At 37.9% G+C, this 13,761-nt stretch overlaps 1 long non-coding RNA gene across 2 annotated transcripts in view; it reads right to left on the reverse strand.

Moving 5' to 3' along the window:
- Positions 1–10,836, reverse strand: part of LOC139363392 (uncharacterized) — a 46,820-nt gene extending 35,984 nt beyond the window's left edge. The window contains exons 1-2 of one of the 2 annotated variants that reach the window (XR_011623673.1): positions 10,758–10,817; positions 3,072–3,128 (exon numbers count right to left, since the gene is read on the reverse strand). This is a non-coding gene — a long non-coding RNA (uncharacterized lncRNA). Of the gene's footprint in view, positions 1–3,071; positions 3,129–10,757 lie in introns of both variants that reach the window. The other variant, XR_011623672.1, reaches the window with a different exon arrangement.
- Positions 10,837–13,761: the final 2,925 nt, after the last annotated feature.

Consider the following 13,761-nt stretch of genomic DNA (forward strand, 5'->3'; position numbering starts at 1 on the left):
CTTTTAAATTGTAGTCATCTTAAATACAATTATAGATATAACAAGCTCAGGCTCTAACTGAAGAGAACAAGTGCTGGCTACACTAGAAGGGAGGTGACATTCATAACAGTTCTCTGTCTGAAGCTATGTGTACAAAGTTAATATTTTCCTGAGAAAGAAAAGATTCTTATTTGCCAAGAAGGAGAGATTTTAAAAAATCCCTTCCATTTTTTTTTTCTGCTTCTGTATCTGTGCTAGTTTTCCAGAAACAAAATAACTATTTTAATCTTGTTCAGACACCTGAAACCATTAAGAAGAATATTCTTAACCATATTGCAAATCTCTGGTGACTATTTTCTCTTGGAAAATATCTTAGTTGATAAAGAGTGAAGTGCTTACTTGTGGCTGCTTTTCTATTATTTCTTGCCTAATCTACCCCATTCTAACCATAACTGAGCCCCTATTTTCTAATAATTTAAACATCTAGCAGGCTCCCTTAAAATATTAATTTTGAGAAATAGAGAAAATACTTTGACAAGAATTTTTCTTACAAGTTAGTGTGGGATTCATATTTTTGAAAAAATAAAAATGCTAATGAGACAGCCAAGAAAAAGGGCTCCCCAGAGAATCTCCAACTGGCCTGTGCACTGGGAGGACTAGGGTGGAGTCTCAGGAAGTTCATGTCATTTGCAGAGGGAGAGCGCCCTGCCTCTCCTCTTCCTGAGATTCAATTGGTGAGGTGGAGAGCCTGTTAGCAAGGCTTCCTCCCACTTTGCTGAGTTGTTTTTCCTTTTTGTCCAATAAACTTCACTGCTCACCCTCCTGTGTGTCTGTGAGCCTAATGTTTTCTGGTCATGTGATAAGAACCTGTTTTTTTCTACAACACTAAGGTCTGATAAAATTAGTCTAGTCAATCTAGACTATAATACTGGAATAGCTACATATTTCTGTTATGGAACTGGAAAACTGTAACTGAACAAGAGAATATATAACTGACTGTTTTTACCCCTTACCAGGACTATTTTTGGAGCTATGAACTCTACCAGTAAACTTTTCTTCTCAGATAGAATATTTCATATTTCATGTTACTGCATTTTTAAATCCATAATGGATGATAATTATCACATCAGTTGTCTCCATTGAGCCCATGTTGATTTTGCCAGCAATTTCCATACAAACTTTGAGTACGAGTATGAATCAAAATGACAATAGTTTAACATAATTTTTTTCATGTGTTTTCATTTCAAAATTGAGGGTGTTTTACCAGGGTTTTGTCAGGGAACATTTAATAATTACGATTTTTAAGTTTAAAAGTAAAGGTTTTGTTTAAGCTATAATTAGAAGTAGAAGCTTTGTTATAGTTGTATTGCCTTTTAGCAGGAATTTGCTTTCCCTGTTAACTCTAGAGTTAACATAAAGCATGTGGTTGATTCACAAAGGGCCTTAATAATGTACTTAGCTCATATTGATTCAAAAATATGTATGCTGGGATATTCTCCTAAGGCTGGAATGCATTGCCAGATGTCTTCCTGTTTTCCTCATTACAAAAATTGCAGCAGCTCATATTTTCTTTAGACTACACAAATACATCTCCTTTGATTTTAAAGTTTTTTTTTAAATTTAGGAGTTACTAAATAGAAAACTGTGATTACTGTATAAGTAAGTTTTATGAATAAGTAACTAGAGATGATCATGCTGGATGCTCAGACCATAGCACTTTATATTTATTCTTCCCTCTCTGCCGGTGAAGACTGGAGAAGGAGAATGATTTCTCCCACAGATTATAAGAAGTTAATAGTGTCTGTTAAAAGACAATATTTCAGATGCATGGTGGTATTATTTTGTCTCCGTGGTATAGATATCATTTATGATTTATGACTGGATCTTAAGTGCATCTCACAGGACCTACATATTTTAAATGAATCTGCTTCAATCAGAAATCTCATGTTTATATATGATCATTCATTCAGAGTTATGTGATACAGTGAAATGTTCTCTAATTTGCTGCCAGTTCTTGAACATGATCAAGAGTAGGGGTGCTGTAGCTCTTCAAAATATAAATTAGTAAAAGATCCTGTATTCTACTAAAATAAAAGTTTTCATTTATTTGCCATTAGATTATTAAATTATAAATCTGTTTAAATGAAACTCATTTGAGCAATGGCTTTATACATTATACAGTGCTTGCCATGAACATGATAACTAGTATCAGTAGACCTGTTATCTGTTTTCTTTAATTTTAAAATAATTAAACTTTTTTGTTTTTTTATTCCAAATTTTATTTTACATTCAAGAGGATACATGTGCATGTTTGTTATATGGGTAAATTGCATCACCCGAGGATTTGATGTACAGATTATTTCATCACCCAGGTAATAAGCATAGTACTCAATAGGTAGCTTTGTAATCCTTACCTTCCTCTCACCTTCCAACCTCAAGTAAACCCCAGAGTCTATTGTTCCCTTCTCTGTGTCCATGTGTACTCAATATTTAACTCCCACTTATAAATGAGAACATGTAGTATTTGATTTTCTTTTATTATGTTAATTTACTTATAATAATGCCCTCCAGCTCTATCCATGCTGTTGTAAAGGACATGAACTCATTCTTTTTTATGGCTGCATAGTATTTCATGGTGTATGTGTACCACATTTTCTTTATCCAAGAAAATTCAAATTTTCGGATTTTAGCCAAATCCAGCCCACTGCCTCTTCTTGTAAATAAAGTTTTATTCAAACACAGCCACGTTAGTTTCCTTATAATGTATGACATATTTGGCACTACGATGGCAGAACTGATATTTGTGACAGAGACTGAATGACTTACAAAACTGAAAGTACTTACCACCTGCTTCTTTACAGAAAATGCTTGTCCATTGCTGATCTAGATTATGAAATGTCTCCATTTTATACATTAATATATTTACATGGCTTCCATGACATTTTGCAGAGAACCATGCACCACAAATTCACATATTCCTGGTTTGATTATCATAAGCACTCCTAGACTAGAGTCATTTGCTAAGAGCATTATATCAGTACAAACTCTCATGCTAGAAAATATTAGTTTATTTACACAAGGTATGTTTTCACCATGTTTAAAAGATTTGATTGTGCAACTTGTTTTCTTTCTTTCTTCAACATTTTCTTCTGGAAAAAAGAGAGAAATAAATTTCAGGCCATCTGCTTAGTATGTCTAGTGTTCCATTATTGGAACACTAAGCATGTGGAAATTATTTATATCCTACTGCTCAAGGTCATCGCTAAGGTCTGATTGCAAATATCAAAAAATTGCAACCTCAGGCATAATTGGGTTAATCTTTCTTTCCCAAACCTTGATTCTCCTGCATCAGACACAGGTCCATAAAAGAATACCAATTTTGCATAAATATATTAACAACGATACATATTTTCAGAGTGCTTCCACATATATACTGTTATTTGTATGTCTAATCTCAAACACCCTCTAATGAAGATAGGTCAGTCATGTTTTTAACATATTCTAACATTTAGAAAGCAAGTTCAGGAATATTAAATCATTGTTCAAAGCATGTGTCACAAACTGTTTTGAAATTTGGATTTTTGACTCTTAGCCTTGTATGATTTCTGTCACACAGTAATGAATATATATTCCATTATAATAATTCTGTCAGACACACTTGAAGGTGTAAATACATAGAAGGCACAGGATTTAGAGAAAGTGAATGAAGTGAGGTTGTGTATCTGACAGGCTAAGAGTAAAGACTCTGGAGGTAGAGTACTCCACATCTACCACTTACAAAATGTTTTACCTGGACAAGTTCTCCAAGCCTCAGTCTCCCCATATGGCTGTCATTTAGAATAAAATGAGAGCCATATATACAGTCATCCATCAATATCCACAAGGGATTGGTTCTAGGATTTCTCATGGATATGGGAAAATCCACAGATGTTCAGTCCCTTATATGTACATTGGTGTAGTTCTTTCATATAACCTATGCACATCTTTCCATATACCATGAATCATCTCTAGATTATTTGCAACAACTAATACAATGTAAATGCTGTGAAAGTAATTGTTATACTGAATTGTTTAGAAAAAATAATAAAAAAATCCTGTACGTGTTCAGCATAAAGCAACCATCCATTTCTTTTCTCCCTGAATATTTTAAATCAACGTTTGGTTGAATTCACAGATGCAAAACCCCTGGATACAGAGATCGGATTGCATACTGCTTTGATAGGGGCCTCAATAGAGAGTGAGCATTAAATAAACAACAGCTATCATATTGCAGGGTAAACATCTCAAAATTAGTGAGATAAATTATAGGAGTAAAACATGGACTCACACTAATTTAGAGTAACTGAAATGAAGATGATCTTAATTATAAACTATTTTAATGCAGTTTGAGTTTATTTCAGTGAATAGTCATGTTGTAACATAGTGGGATAAGAATGAACAAGTGAAGTGTAAGGAATGTGCAAAGTTGGATTTTCAGATTTCTAAAGTAGCATTTAATCAAGAACTTGACCCCATCAAAATATGCATTTCATGCAAACACATGGAGATTAATAAAATTATATTGGGAGTGAAGTTATTCTGGTCTTTTACCTATTTCTTCCTCTACACATTTTTCTTGGATTTTCAGCTATTCTTATATGTTTAATTTTCATTAGTGTTTGACTCCCAACCTAGATCTGTCTGTCCCTGGAAATGCAGGGCCATGTATTGCGCTGCTGTCTCAATATCTCTATTTGCATATTTCATAGACTCTTCAAACCTGACATCTCCAAACTAATCTTATCACCTCCATCTATAACATTTTTCAAAAGAAAAACCTAGAAAATGTCCTTGACTCCTTGTTTTAATTTATTCTCCATTTGCAGTTCATCACCAGGTTCAGCTGATGTCACCTTATTTTTCACATAATTCCTTATCTATCGTTACCAACCTAATCCAGTTCTTTATCATCCCTTACCTACCACAGTCTCCTAATTGGTCTCTATGCCTGACCTCTTGCCCCTCCACCAGCAATTTACATTTCTTTATATTTCTAATACAGTGATCTTTTCAAAATAGATACATATGAATCAGACTCAGCAAACTTTTTTCTAAAGAGTCAGGTGGTAAATATTTTAGGCTTTGTAGTCATATGATTTCTGTCACAACTACTCAACTATATTAGTCCACTTTCATGCTGCTGATAAAGACATACCTGACACTGGGTAATTTATAAAGAAAAAAGGTTTAATGGACTCATAGTGCCATGTGGCTGGGGAGGCCTCACAATCATGGTGGAGGGTGAAAGGCATGTCTTACATGGCAGTGGCAAGACAGAATGGTGGCAGAGTGAAAGAGCTTTCCCCTTATAAAACCATCAGATCTCGTGAGACTTATTCACTACCACAAGAACAGTATGGAGATAACCACCTCCATAATTCAAGTATGTGCCACCAGGTCCCTCCCACAACACATGGGAATTGTGAGAGCTAAAATTAAGATAAATTTGGGTGGAGACAGAGCCAAACCATATTATTCCACTTCAGCCGCTCCCAAATCTCATTTCACATTTTAAAACCAATTATGCCCTCCCTACAGTTCCCCAGAGTCTTAACTCATTTCAGTGTTAACCCAAAAGTCCACAGTCCAGAATCTCATCTGAGACAAGGCAAGTCCCTTCTGCTTATGAGCCTGTAAAATCACAAGCAAGTTAGTTACCTCCTAGATACAATGGGGTACAGGCATTGGGTAAATATAGTTGTTCCAAATGGGAGAAATTGACCAAAACAAAGGGGCTACAGTTCCCATGCAAGTCTGAAAACCAGCTAGGTGGTCCAATCTCAAAGCTCCTAAAAGGTCTCCTTTGACTCCTGGTCTTGCATCCAGTTCATGCTGATGCAGGAGGTGGGGTCCCATAATCTTGGGCATCCCCACCCCTGTGATTTTGCAGGGTACTGCCTCCCTCCTGTCTGCTTCCACAAGCTGGTGTTGAGTGTCCGTGGTTTGTTCAGATGCACGGTTCAGGCTATTGGTGGATCTACCATTCTGGGGTCTGGAGGATGGTGGCCTTCTTTTCACAGCTCCACTTGGCAACACCCCAGTGAGGACTCTGGGGACACCCACTCCACATTTCCCTGCTCCACTGCCCTAGCAGAAATTCTCCATGTGAGCCCTGTCCCTGCAGCATACTTCTGCCTGGATATCCAGGCATTTCCATCCATCCTCTGAAATCTAGGAGGAGGTTTTCAAACCTCAGTTCTTAACTTCTGTGTACCTGCAGGTTCAACACCATGTGGAAGCTGCCAAGGTTTGGAGCTTGTACCCTCTGAAGCCATGGCCCCAGCTATAAGCTGACCCCTTTTAGCCAGAGTGGCTGGGACACAGGGCACCAAGCCCCTAGGCTGCACACAGCAGGGGGACTCTGGGCTTGCCCAAGAAACCATTTTTTCCTCCTATTCCTCTGGACCTGTGATGAGAGGGGCTGTCATGAAACCTCTGACATGCCCTGGAGACATTTTTCTCAGTGTCTTGGTGATGAACATTTGGCTCCCTGCTACTTAGGCAAATTTCTGCAGCTGGCTAGAATTTCTTCTCAGAAAATCGATTTTTCTTTTCTACTGCATCATCAGGTTGCATATTTTCTGAACTTTTATGCTCTGTTTTCCTTTTAAAACAGTATGCCTTTAACAGCACCCGAGGTACCTCTGAAATGCTTTGATGCTTAGAAATTTCATTCACCAGAGACCCTAAATCATCTCCCTTAAATTCAAAGTTCCACAAATCTCTAGGGCAGGGCAAAATGTCACCAGTTTCTTTGCTGAAACATAGCAAGAGTCACTTTTACTCCAGTTCCCAAAATTTTCTCATCTCTATCTGAGACCACTTCAGCTTGGATTTCATTGTCCATATCATTATCAGCATTTTGGTCAAAGTGATTCAACAAGTCTCTAGGCAGTTCCAAACTGTCCCACATTTTCCTGTCTTATTCTGAGCCCTCTGAACTCTTTCAACCTCTGCCTGTTACCCAGTTACAAAGTCGCTTTCACATTTTCGGATATCTTTACAGCAGCACCTCACTCTACCAGTATCAATTTACTGTATTAGTCCATTTTCATGCTGCTGATAAAGACATACACAAGACTGGGTAGTTTATAAAGAAAAAGAGGGTTAATGGACTCAGTTTCATGTGGCTGGGGAGGCCTTACAATCATGGTAGAAGGTAAAAGGCATGTCTTACATGGTGATGGCAAGAGAGAATGAGGGTGAAGTAAAAGGGATTTTCCCTAGTAAAACCATCAGATCTCATGAGACTTATTCACTACCTTGAGAACAGTATGGGGGAAATCACTCCATGATTCAATTATGTGCCACCACATCCCTCCCACAACATGTATAAATTATGGGAACAAGATGAGATTTGGGTGGGGACACAGGCAAACCAAATTATCAAGTCTGCTGTTGCAGCACAGAAGCAGCCATAGACAATATGTAAATCAATAAGTATTGACATTTTTCAAAAATGGGTGGACGGTTCTATTTAGCCAGTGGGCTGGTGTGTTTCAACCCTTGTGCTAATGTATTGCTTAAATACAATGTATTAGTCCATTTTTATGCTGTGATAAAGACATACCCGAGACTGGGAAGAAAAAGAGGTTTAATGGACTTATGGTTCCACATGGCTAGGGAGGCCTCACAATTATGGTGGAAGGCAAAGAGGAGCAAGTCACATCGTACATGGATGGGGGCAGGCAAAGCAAAAGAGCTTGTGTAGGGAAACTTCTATTTATAAAACCATCAGATATCATGAGACTTATTCACTATCACAAGAACAGCATAAAAAAGACCTGCCCTGCTCCCATTATTCAATTACCTCCCACTGGGTCCATCCCATGACACATGGGAATTGTGGGAGTTACAATTCAAGATGATATTTGGGTGGGGACACAGTCAAACCATATCATTCCACTCCTGGCCCCTCCCAAATCTCAGGTCTTCACATTTCAAAGCCAATCGTACCTTCCCAACAGTCCCCCAAAGTCTTAACTCATTTCAACATTAACCCAGAAGTCCATGTCCAAAGTCTCATCTGCAACAAGGCAAATCCTTTCTGCCTATGAACCTGTAAAATCAAAAGCAAGCTAGTGATTCCTAGATACAATGGGGGTACAGGTATTGGGTAAATACAGTTGTTCCAAATGGGAGAAATTAGCCAAAACAAATGGGCTACAGGCCTCATGCAAGTCTGAAATCCAGTTGGACAGTGGTCAAATCTTAAAGCTCTAAAATAATCTCCTTTGACTCCCTGTCTCACATCAAGGTCACACTGATGCAAGAGGTGGGTTCCCATGGTCTTGGGCAGCTCCGTGCCTGTGGTTTTGTAGGGTACAGCCCCACTCCTGGCTGCTTTCACAGGCTGGTGTTTAGTGTCTGTGCTTTTTCAGGCACACAGTTCAAGCTTTAGGTGGATCTACCGTTCTGGGATCTGGAGGATGGTGGCCCTCTTCTCACAGCTCCACTGGCCAGTGCCCCAGTGGGGATTCTGTGTGGGGCTGCAACCCCACATTTCCCTTCCACACTGCCCTAGCACAGGTTCTTTATGAGTGCCTCATCCCTGCAGCAAACCTCTGCCTGGACACACAGGTGTTTCCATACATCCTATGAAATCTAGGCAGAGGTTCCCAAACCTCAATTCTTGACTTCTGTGCACCTGCAGGCTCAACACTACATGGAAACTGCCAAGGCTTGGGACTTGCGCCCTCTGAAGCAACAGCCCAAGCTGTACCTGGGCCCCTTTTAGACATGGCTAGAGTGGCTGGGATGCAGGGCACCAAGTTCCTAGACTGCACATAGCAGGGGGGCCATGGGCCTGGCCCAGGAAACCACTTTTTCTTCCTACACCTTCTCCTCTGGGCTTGTGATGGAAGGGGCTGCCATGAAGGCCTCTGACATGCCCTGGAGACAATTTCCCCACTGTCTTGGTGAATAGCATTTGGTTTCCTGTAACTTACGCAAATTTCTGCAGCCAGCTTATTTTTTTCCTCAGAAAATGGGGTTTTCTTGTCTAATGCAATCAGGCTGGCAAATTCTCTGCACTTTTATGCTCTGTTTTCCTTTTAAAAGTGAATGCTTTTAGTGGCACCCAAGTTGCCTCTTGAAGGCTTTGCTGCTTAGAAATTTTATTCACCAGATACCCTAAATCACCTCCCTCAAGTTCAAAGTTCCACAAATCTCTAGGGCAGGGCAAAATGCCACCAGTCTCTTGTACAAATAACAAGAATCACCTTTACTCCAGTTCCCAGAGAGTTCCTCATCTCCATCTGAGACCACCTCAGACTAGATTTCATTGTCTACATCACTATCAGCATTTGGGTCAAAGCCATTCGACAAGTCTCTAGGCAGTTCCAAACTTTCCCACATGTTCCTGTCTTCTTCTGAGCACTCCAAACTGTTCCAACCTCTGCCTGTTACCTTGTTCCAAAGTTGCTTTCACATTTTCAGGTATCTTTACAGCAGCACCCCATTCTACTGGTAACAATTTACCGTATTAGTCCATTTTTGTGCTGCTGATAAAGATATACATGAGACTGAGTAATTTATAAAGAAAAAGAGGTTAAATGGACTCACAGCTCCACATGGCTGGGGAGGCCTCAGAATCATGGCAGAAGACAAAGAGGAACAAGTCATGTCTCACATGGATGGTGGCAGGCAAAGAGAGAGAGCTTGTGCAGAACTCCTCTTTATAAAACCATCAGCCTTATGAGACTTATTCACTATCATGAGAATAGCACAAGAAAGACCTGACCCCATTATTCAATTGCCCCCAACTGGGTCCCTCCCATGACTCATGGAAATTGTGGGAGTTACAATTCAAGATGAGATTTGGGTGGGAACACAGCCAACCCATATCATACACCAATGGTTTTCCAATTCTTTTGCATAAAATTTATAATTCTTAACATGGTCCTTCAGTATCTGAGCTGAATACTCTACCCCTTCCGACTTCCCCATTTTCTTTTAATTTATTGAAACACCAAGAATTCTTATTTCTTAAAGCCTAACACATTTCTTTAAAAACAGTTTTGTTTTTTTTTTCTATTTTTCAACTAAAGAGATGCTACCTAATTTTCCTTTTACTTCTTATAAGTCTTCTATTTTGCTCAAGCCAATTTAGGTTTCTCTTGTACATTTTCACTTTCTGTAGAATTATGGTGGCCCATGCAGAGATAATGTTCTCCTTATAAATCTAAACATTTTTAAAAATCCATATTTAAAAAAAAGTTGCTTCTCTCTATTCCAACAGTATCTTCCCTCTGATTCCACACCCTTTAAAGCTCAGTTTTCACTTCCCAAGAAGCAGGTGTTCTGATCCACCAAGTCAGATTACCCCTTCTCTTTCTGGGGTTGATTTGTATATATTTTACTGCTGTTCCGTCTTTTCTTTATCTACATAGTCTCTTCCTGATTCTCCACTGTAACATGGGCTCTGGAGCTGGCTGTGCTTATTTGGAAATTTCACATCCTGACTTACATATGAAGACCAATATCCATACATAACCTACTTTCATAAAGAGACCATGCTTATTTCCCATCAAGGAAGAATCTTTTCAAAACTCATATTGCATCCAGCATATAGTTCACATTCTCAGTTGAGGTCCAGGCCTTGCTACATGCCAAAAAAGCAAATTACATGCACCATTTAAAACTTAAGAGAGAAAACAGGGTAAAATAAGAAGGAATAACGGGAAATTGAGCAGTCACTGACTCACAGCAATTATTAAATTAATGTTAGACAGACTTACCAGACTTCTCACTCTTGCCATGAAGTTTTCCAGCTAGTTTTCCTCTATAAAAGAAATTCTTGTCCACTGTCCCCTGTAGTTATTGGGTTTGTGCAATCCCACCTTCTTTCCTTTTTATTTGTTTATTTTTTGATCTATTATTCTGCAATGTTGCAACTAAAGTGGACTTTGGGAGATACCCTTCCTGGATACTGCACAATTATTTTGCCTGTTTTATTTTTCCTTAAGGAAGTCAATAATTCTCGAGACTGAAAATATGATATATTTTAATCTTTCAAAATCATCTTTTCATAGACATCCTAGTAAAAAGGATATTAATGATAGAAATCAACTAATGTTGAAATTAGTTCCTCTGCTCCCCGCCCCCAACACACACACACACAAGTTAAGCAACATTTATCAAGCTGGGAAGTTTGTCTCTTACAGCTGTTTGATTTTGGAAGTGGCTTCCAGTATAATTCAGAAAGCAATTAAGTCAGAAAAAGTAATCTTATGCTTAATGCAGCTATAGATATCACTTTTGTAAATGAACTGTAGGCAAATTAAAATTGGGATTTTTTAACCAAAGTTTTATGAAATACAAAATAAAATACATTTTATCTAACCTTTAAGTACCCATTAATGAGAAAGATGATTTCTTTGGTACAAAGAAAAATATTTAACATAAATAATGATCAAAAATAAATATATGAGGATTTCCAGCTTTGCGTCTTGTTACATCTGGTATTGCATACATATTGTTACACTTTGTTAATTATGCAATTGCGTTGTAGTTTTTTAAAGAATTATTAAGAAAATTATTTTGCAAAATTTTTACTAAAAATTGATACTGTCTTGAGAATGAATATCTGAAGAGATTTATTCAATAATCCCATTTCCAAATGCAAAACCACTTCCTTCTTAGAAACGTATCAGTAATTATTGATTTTTTTTTTTTTTTTTTTTTTTTTTTGAGACGGAGTCTTGCTCTGTCACCAGGCTAGAGTGCAATGGTACGATCTTGGCTCACTGCAATCTCTGCCTCCTGGGTTCAAGTGATTCTCCTGCCTCAGCCTCCCATGTAGCTGGGACTACAGGAGCACACCACCACGCCCAGCTAAGTTTTGTATTTTTAGTAGACACGGGGTTTCACCATGTCGGCCAGGATGGTCTCGATCTCTTGACCTCGTGATCCACCCACTTCAGTCTCCCAAAGTGTTGGGATTACAGGCGTCAGCCACCGTGCCTGGCCTGATTTTTTAATAAAAGAATTTTGTAAGTAAAATAAATTAAAATGGTGTACGTATGTTGGAATGTAGGATATTAAACAAAGTTTATGGGAGTCTATCATTTTGAACCGAGTTCCTGCACCAGGCCCCAGCAGACCAGATCAAACCAGAATGAATTCACTCATTCTAGGTGCCATGTAATCAAACTGAACTTTGAAATGAGAAATTAAAAAAAAGAAAAGTGAAAAACAGGAAAATCACAGCAAATAATCAGAAGCCCAGTCAAGTTGAGTTGAGAAAACAGTCCTCTCCATAATAAAAAAGAAAAAGTCCTCCCTGCTTAAAATCCACTTATTTTTTGTTTCTGCTTTTTTCAGCCTTTTCCATCTATAAAGCCTACCTCCTATGCCTGGTTCATTGAACATTTTCTATTTTACAAATGGGATGCTGACCGGTTCATAAATTACTAATAAAAAACAATTCAATCATTAAACTAACTTTGCTGAGATTTTGTTATTTGATGAGGCAAAAATTAATGTAATGAAAATTTATAAATTATTGTGACAGTCTCTGCTAATTGACTTAACGATATTCATTCTTTTGATTTTGCTTATGAAAAGAACCTTTTATTCACAGTTTGTGACCAAGTAAAACTACATTCCTAGTTTCCCTTCCAAATAAGATAAAGGTTCTAGTGCTGGTATTCCTTTCCTAATAAGGAAACCATAAGGACCGTCTAGATATGCTCTCCTACCTCCAGCAACGCAGACAGGAGCTAATAGTGGGGCAGTCATGTTGTGGCCATGAGACTTCTATGAGAACGAGAGGCCTATACTAAGAATGGTGTTTTGGAAAGACAGAAGGTGTCTGGGGCATAAAGGACATTGTGAAGCTACTGATCTAGCTCTGATCTATTAATCTTTGGATTTCATGTCAGACAAAAATAATTTTTTATTTGATCAAGATACTGTAAAGAAATTTCAATTAATGTAGTAAATCACCAGTCCTGTCTGAAAAACCATTTAATGAAAAAGTCTTATAGCAAAACTTTTTAATGGCAGACAGTGACTTATCTCTTAGATAGTATAGGTCCTGAATACATTCTTGCAGAGTGATCAGTTATAAATAACTCCGAATGTTATATTTGTACATAAACTCAAAAGGAGTCTATGCATTATTTTACAGAATACTTTCTACCTCATAATGCTAAAAGTTCTAGACATGTTGTAAATGTGTATTCAAATTAATTAGAAAATAAGATTTATTACAAATATGACAATATATCCCGAGTGTTTTTGTTTTACAGATAGCATAGATCCAACCACTGCTGTGGGCAGTCAGATTTATTATGAAATAGTTTATAAAACCCTCATTATGTGTATGGCTAAGACTCTAAAATGGGGTTTCTTGTGCTTTACATGTTTGGAGGCATGCAGTGGCATAAAATTAATTGTCAAGTGAATAATTTATTTTATAATGCTACAAAAATGATAATGCCTACTGACAGATGGATAAAATGCATTTGCAACAAATTTGAAAAGACGAAGGAGCTTTTTGATGAAGCTCTTTAATTATTTATGGCTGTCTTCTCTTTCATCCTTTTCTTTCAAAACAGAATTTTTAGCTAATTCTTTGGTCTATCTTAAAGCACACCTGGCCACCTGCATCTCAGCTGCTTTGAGAGTCTGTTCTGTTATCAGTGATGTAACGCTTGAGTGGTTAAGTTTAGGAAATGTTTGGCTTAGATAATGGCAGCTACGGGCAAGATGCCAGGCAGACCAGATAATCAAATGGGT

Source organism: Macaca nemestrina, chromosome 5, assembly GCF_043159975.1.
Source record: "Macaca nemestrina isolate mMacNem1 chromosome 5, mMacNem.hap1, whole genome shotgun sequence".
In the NCBI taxonomy this organism is placed as follows: domain Eukaryota; kingdom Metazoa; phylum Chordata; class Mammalia; order Primates; family Cercopithecidae; genus Macaca; species Macaca nemestrina.